The 7,818-nt window shown below is 38.4% G+C and overlaps 1 long non-coding RNA gene across 2 annotated transcripts; it reads left to right on the top strand.

The window, feature by feature from the left end:
- The first annotated feature begins 4,369 nt into the window (after positions 1-4,369).
- Positions 4,370-6,667, top strand: LOC149820305 (uncharacterized). Of its 2 annotated transcripts, none has more exons than XR_016426819.1 (4): positions 4,370-4,748; positions 4,907-5,054; positions 5,410-5,491; positions 6,385-6,667. It is a non-coding gene; the product is annotated as an uncharacterized LOC149820305 (long non-coding RNA). The 2 variants fall into 2 exon arrangements; XR_016426820.1 differs by having other exon boundaries at positions 6,330-6,441.
- The last annotated feature ends 1,151 nt before the right edge of the window (positions 6,668-7,818 follow it).

The following is a 7,818-nucleotide window of genomic DNA, read 5'->3' as shown; positions in this document are numbered from 1 at the left end:
ACGGCCTATTTCTCCCATCATATAAAGGGTAGGCTGCCATGAAAATGATGAGAGATTCATAATAATTAGCCTACCCCAAATACCATATAAGGCTTTCATGGTAAAGGGTCCTGCTCACCGTCCACCTAAGGTCTAGGCTCATCGTGGGCGTCGACCTGCTGAGGAGAATGCCGAACTCACCAAGCATCCGCATTGCACACCATGGCATCATCAGGTATGTTTTCTGTGATTATTTTTGCAGGAAACGCCAACAGGGCCTTCCTAATCACCATTCTCTATGATAGTTTGCATGCCTCTAGCTTTGCATGGATGGCTTTAATCTTTTCCGAGATAGCTCCAATGGTTGATTTGGCCCATCTGCTAAATTTTGCTTGTTGTGGTCTAAGAGATGTGAGAATGAACATTACCCAACCCTGTACTTCACTCTCCTAGTTCAACTTGATTATGTTTTCACACTCAGTGAGTGCCCAGTGCTTTAAGAATTTGAAGGGGACGGGCAGAGTTGATAAGGATCCCATTGTGATATGTGATCAACTTGGGGATGAGTTGCCCCTTTGAATTAGGGAATTTTTGGATCCAGTGATCATTGATCTGGCATCGATCTAGATGCCTCGCCCTGAATCTGTCTCCTTGTTATTGATTGTGCCATGTAAAGCAGGAGTTCAGCATTGGCATCTCTGATAAGTTGCATGCTTCAATCATGTCATTTTACATATCACTATCTATATGTCAAAACTATGAGCCCCTTCTTTTCTCTATTGAGCAGGTGGTGTTCTAATCCCCGGAGACAATCCGGGGAGTATCACGGGGTGTTGAATGAGATGTTGCTATCGTTCTCTTCGCATGGTGGCCTCATTCCAACTGTAGATCCCTGAAGCCACCATTACATCTTGTGTTTTTTCCACTATTACAGTCATCATCTTATCTGACACCCAAGCTACTTCAACCATGATAGAGGTTTTGTCCCACAAACATATAATTTGATTGTTCTCAACTGCATCGAAGTTCTCTGCTAGCTCAAACCCAGGGAAGTCCTTTTCCAGCTGGGGGAGTTGGACCTTAGTGCCTTTCATTTCCAACAAAAAGGCCAACTCTACCTTGTTCATTCTCAACACTTTCAAAATTTGTCGACGAGCACACCGACACCCCAGCCCCTTAACATTTCATGTTATGATTTTCATTAGGTGAGATAGGAGAAGGGGTTTCATCCACTGGTGACATGTTGTTTGGTCTTTCCAGCACACTTTGGGGGATCTTAATAAGTGCATCAGTCCTCTTTGCTTGCGAGGGATCTCCTGTTGTCATCGTTGAGGCACTGTCTAGGTCTCTCTCAACATTCAGGTCCATAGCTGGCCCTAATGGTTTATTGCCTCGCCGGGTGGGAGCCCCTTCCTGCTTGAAAGGGCTGGGAAGGCCCCTTATAATGCCCTAATTTTCTTTGCCCAACCTACTCTACAATTCAAGAGTTTTCTATGATTTTTTTTCATGATTGTTAATCAATAAAAGTGGAATTTTGCCAAAATATGGTTTGCAATTTTAAATTATATTTAAATTACATTAAAATTTTTATTTGGTATTTAATTATTGATTTTAATTAAATTGGTATTTATTTATTGATTTTAATTGAATTGACATTTAGTTGGAGTTATATTTAAATTGGTAATTAATTGAGAATTTAGAAGGCATTTAAATAATAATTTGTAATTAATTTTATATTTTTAAATTTAATTAGGGTTTTCAAAACTATTAAATTGGGTCTAAGTAGTAGTTGGATCTAGATGGGGACCCAAGTGTGGGTCCACCCATGAGATTTGGGATTTGGATCCACTTAAAAAGAGACCCCATGTGGGAGGGGCGCACAAGCCAAGTAGAGCAAGTAGTGGAGTTGGTGGAGGGTACTACTAGGGCAAGTGGAAAGGAAGGAGAAGCTTGGAGAAGTTTGTCCTCTTCACTTCCTCTTGTTGACATACCCTAATGGGGATAGTCATGGTGGTACACCAATTAGGGCAATCCATGGTGGAAGAGAGGAGAAGCTTGTGGAAGCTTCTTCCACTCTCCACTCTTCCTAGCCGACACCCCCATTCACCCTAGCCCTCTCTCTTTCCAAAAAGTCAACTCTCTCTCTCTCTCTCTCTTATGAGAGCAAACCCTAATTCTAATTTTACCTATTTCTAGCTCCTCATGTCTCATCTCAATTTCATCTAATCTCTCAAGACATCCCTATTCACAATTTTGGAGATATCTTATTCAACTTACTATGAAAGTACTTGTTGGAGTCTAAAGTCCCACTTAATTCTCACTAACAAATTAAAATATGCTCAAAACCCATATACAACAATGTTTTGTTCAAGGCAAATGAAATTGTGTATGACAAGACAATGTTCTATTAGTTATAATCATTAAAACTCTAACAACAAAACACATGGATTTTGAGCATATTTTAATTTGCTAATGCAAATTGAGTGAGATTTTTTACTCCAACAAGTACTTTTGTTATATGTTGCATGAGAAAAGAGTTTGCGAAAAGATACAAAAACCACGACTACAGAGTTTTGGGGTAGAAAGACAAAACTACCCGTAAAATAAATACGTATGTTGATGCATAGATCGTGTCATATTCAACAAGATGGTGTGAAAGTGTGAATAATAAGATAAGATGTTCAACAACTAGTACTCTCATGATGGCTACACTAAGAGCTTGTCCACATAACATAAGAAAAATAGGAGAGCTATACGAAGGCAGGGTATACAGACACACCTACCCTTAGGGTATACAGACAAACCTACCCTTACCTGAAAAAATAACAAGACATTTATAATGTTATCTTCAACAAGATGGAATATGAAATTGTGGGTGACAAGATACGATGTTCATTTAGTTATTTTCTTTAAAACTTTAACTATATAATGTTTGTGGGTTTTCACTAGACTTTAATAATCATTAGCGAACCTAGCAGGTCTCTCATCTCCAACAAGGACTATACGATGGTCGGGGTAAAAAGACAAAACTACCCCTGAATTTGATTTTTATGTCGATGTATACATGGTGTTGTGGTCAACAAGAACAAGTTTGAAAATATAGAAGACATAATATGATATTAACCATCAAGAAAATTGGTGGTGTAGAAAGGCAAACCTACTGTTATGGTGGTGGTGTAAAAAGACAAACCTATCATTACATGAAAAAATAACAAGTCATTCATAGTGTCATCTTCAACTATTATGACAATGAAGCTGTACATGATACTTCAAGTAAAAGGTTTTGATAATGAACAAGTGAATCAACTGTATTTCAGCTAAGGCAATGACGAAAGATGACAAGAATTGAAGAATTCAACGAAGAATCTTTGAAAACTAGTGTGCAAATATAAAATTCATTAAATGTCTTAGAATCTTGTAAGAGCCTTACTTAGAATACATATTTGGATTGCATTTCACATAAAAAGTCTTTAGAAAAACTTTTCTAAAAGAACCCTTCATGAAAATCGTTTTAAAAAACTCTTTACTTAATTTTTCAAATTTATTAGTCGACCAACAAACTCACCAGTCGACCAACTTTTTTCGCGCCAAATTTTTCTAAGCTAAAACGTCAACTTTCTGAATTAATCGACTCTTAGTCGATCAGAGAGAATGTCTGTTTTCTGGAAAATTTAGCAACAGTCGATTGAAGGTTTTATCAGTCGACCATATAGAATGTTTGTTTTTATATAAAAATTTAACAGCAGTCGACTGAAAGGTTTTATCGTATGATGTTATGAATAGTATCCTAACCAATTAAAAAAGAAGCATCAATGAAGAAAATTTTAAATTTATCATGTAATATATGATGCATGCTATATATTTGTTATATATTACACACACATATATATAATATAAATATGAAAATGTGTGACAAGATGCGATGTCCAATTACTTATTATCCTTATAATTCTAACTAAATGATGTTTGTGGGTTTTCACCTAAAAAAAACTGGCTTTTAATTTTTAAGTAAAAAAATTACCACTTTTTTCAAAAAATGTAAGGAAGAAAAGTTGATTTTTATCACGAGAAAGTGGCTGCCGATATTTACCCAAAAAAGCGTTTAGTCACTATGCTCAGCACCAGTATTTTCTGTCCTGATCCAAATCTGATTGGATCCGTCCGAGACTGGCCTAAAAAAGGCTTTCTTCAACCCACATTAGTACCGATTTCATTCGATCCATACCCGCACCAGAGTTTACACCTAAAGCGTACTCGATACGCAATTACGCACCGCCTACGGGTTTTCTTGATAATGACAAAATTATAAATTCCGCCCAATTAAAAGCCTTTATTAAGCAAGTACTCCCGCCAAGTGCCAACCGCCAACCGCCAACCGCCATCCGCAAGCCAGATTTAAAACTCGTTACGTTACCTCTTTCACTCTCTAATCCAAGAACAAGAACCAGAACCAGAACCAGAACCAGAACATCGACGTCTCTCCTCCCCCTTTCCCCTCGAGAACCAGAGACGATCTGAGATTCTCGGTCCATTCGAAGCCCTAATCTCGCCGTCTGCCGACTCTCGTCGCCGTTCCCGCGAGGCTTCTGCTTCCCTTCCGCTCCCCTCTCCACGCTCAGAGCTCGGCACTGATCGTCGAATCGAGGCGATTCGTCTCGCGATCTCCTTCGTTGTACGCGAGTTCTAGGCTGCGGAGCTGCGTGGTGTGTTTCTTCTTGCGAAAGGAACCCGACCGGACGGAGGATTCCTGGGAATGTGCAGAGAGGGAGGTCGATCGCGTCCCGTTTGATCTCAACATCTTCGTCGTTCTCTCTGGGTTCGCCTTCTGAGCGTACACGAGCCCGCTTATGAGTTTAGCTGCGTTTGCCTGCCTTTTTATTTCGATTTTCATTTTTTCTTACTTCGGTTTTGGTTTTTGTGGATCTAGTGTGCGATGGTTTTGATCTCAGCGTGGTTTCTTGCTCGTTGAGGCAGGAGGACACGGGGACGCATGTGATTGGTGCCAAGTTGAGGCAGGAGAACGCGGGGACGCGTGAGATTGGTGCAGCGGAGTGCCAGACGGTGTATCTCTCCGAGTAAGACGGTTTGATCGTTTGTTATTTTCTTTTTTCCCGATCCATTTGTTTTTAGCATACGCACCCCCAAACGCCTTTCTTGATTGTAGTCGAATTCGTGTAGGAAATTCATGATCTATTGTTTCGATCTTCTTTTGGAATGATTTGTACTCAAGCGAGGTTGTTTCCATTGGTGAATTGTAGGGTTCTTTGTGTTTTAGATTTTGCATGTTCTCTTCAAAGAAGTTCTGGGTTAAGTGATGTATGTGTTGTCTGTGAAGTTGACACGCTTTTGTAAATTCATTTAGTTGTTAAGATAGTCTTGGATGCTTTCTTGTTTGTCGATTCTAACCCTTCAAAATATTTATCTGACCAGGCAGTTCCTTCGTGAGGTTTATGATGGGCAGCTATTTATCAATTTGAAGAAGGGTGTGGATTTGCCTGCCATGGATCCTTAGGTCGGTTCCTTTTCTCCTTTATCTTTATTGATTCATTTTGTTGAATCTGAGTTTGATGCCTAATGGATTTGGAGAATGTAGACTGGTCTAAAACGTTTTCCATCTTTCTTTTATGTTGAAACTGATTTTGAATTGACCAATATGATTGCGTTAGTAATTTGAGTGAATATTGGATGAGAAGTGTTAAAACTGTTGTGAAACCCGATGATCCTGACAAACTAGACAGTGGGCCCTTCTAGTTAACCTGGGTCAACATCTGCATTTTGATATCCCAAACAAATAGAATTATCTACCACAATGCACATTGACACCTACTCGGTCTTTGGACATAGAAAATCACTTTGGATGGAGTGATAGAAGATGAAAAGGAATCTTTGCCATCTAGGGTAACTTCAGTAAGGCACTCAGACACCTTTGCATGGTCATGAAGATGAGATGCTCGTTTCTTTTTATCATGGCCTCATGTGGAGTTTGTATATATATGTATATATGTGTATGTATGCATGTATGTATCCACGTATGTATGTATGCATGTGCCATTATCTTTATTATCTTTTTTGTATTTTTGTCTGAATCCTTGTTTGGTGTGGTTAGCTAACCCTAGGCATTTTAGCCATGTGAGATTGAAATATGGGTTTGTAAATTCTGGTTCATCTCTTGATCATTAGAGAAGAATAAGCCATTAACACTGTTTGGGTGAGGCTTTTTGGTCACAGTCTTTTTGACCAATTTATATGGAAGTTCTGGGTGGCTCTGGGCTATATAATGTTTTTTCTCAAGAAAAAGCTATCATGTGAAAATAGTTTCTAACAAATGCATTTTTTACACTCATTGGCAGTTCCAGTAATGTTCCATTTTGAAAATAATGCCACTTACTGATACAAAATTTCCAGGAACAAGCGATCTTTATGCAGTCATACAATATGACAACTAGGTTGTGAAATGCATGCCGAAATGATCGTAAGTTTCACACTATTCCTTATTAGCACCAGTTGGTATGTCAGTGAAACTCAAAATTAGTTTCCTTTTTGAATTAGAATTTTCTGGGTTCTGCAGAATTGCTTATTCACATGCATGCTATTGGAATCTTTTGATTCAATCTATGTTTAACATGATTTTATTGGGTTGTTTATAGTTTACCCTTGCCTCTTAAACTTGATTTTCTTAAACAGGAAAGCTTATCAGGTTTTTTTCTGAAAATTTTGGTCATTGGAGATCAAATTCTCTACCTAGTGTTTAACACATCATTGTCTAACTTCATTTTATTACACTATTATGAGTGCCTTTATCAAATGTTCTATTTATCTATACTAAGAATGATATTTATTGGATTGAATGTGATATCATGGTCAGTAAAACTGCTATCAGCTGAAGGGTCCAGCTTGGCCATCAAAAGAAAAAAAAGGGGCACGGTTTGCATTAAAAAAGTGGTACACTTATGATTTGCACCCAACATCACAAATAAATCATGTTAGTCTTTACCATTCTCATGGTATTATCTGTTATAATAGTGTCTGGTGCATGTCCATTTGGCAAGCCTGATTGAGAAAGCAAATCAAAGTGCCTTTTATCTGGTAGCTTTACGTGCAAGAGTGTGTAGCCTTAAGGCTTGATCAGTCTGAATTGGCTCTGTGCTTGACCTGCTCTAAACCAGGTTATATGTTATCATTTTGATTGCATGGTTAGTGGTTGCTGAGTTGGCTGATTATGTCTGAGATGCCAGTCATTATGTGCAGAGAATATTTTTCTGCCTGCTATGAGAATACACATGCTTGGGCAATTCCAAGAAACTGAAGTTGTATGAGCGTGTAAAATACGCAGCTCATGACAGTTAAGTTTACTTCTTTGTTAAAAAGAAGGTGCTTTTTCCTGATTTATATGTTGTGCATTTTATCAAGGATTGGTTGCTGCCAAAGTATCAAATTTCAAATATAATGCAAGTTGATCTTATGCACAGAGCAAAACATACATAACACCACATACCATGCACGTACGCCCGCTACAACTCATGCTCCAGGGTCATGCAGGTCATCTTTAGTTGCCCTTGACTATCTGCACAGTACCCCAATTCCAATTCTAGTAAAGCATGTGCATGATGTAGGAAGTTTTTGTTAGTCAGAGGCAGGGATTTGTGTAGATTGGATATTTTCAAGCCCCATATAAGGACTACTTGGAGTAGAAGAATATTATGTAGTTGTTTTTAACGATAGGTATCTATTGATCAAATATTTTCTAGCCCGATATAAAGACAATTTGGAGTAGAAGAATATCATATCATTACGGTTAATGATTGTTATGGGTCGGAAGTGGTGGAGGCAAGGCGGATG

Source organism: Nuphar pumila, chromosome 12, assembly GCF_984573655.1.
Source record: "Nuphar pumila chromosome 12, dmNupPumi1.hap1.1, whole genome shotgun sequence".
NCBI lineage: Eukaryota > Viridiplantae > Streptophyta > Magnoliopsida > Nymphaeales > Nymphaeaceae > Nuphar > Nuphar pumila.
Note: the sequence above shows the minus strand (reverse complement) of the source record. Positions and strands in the feature narration are given on the sequence as shown.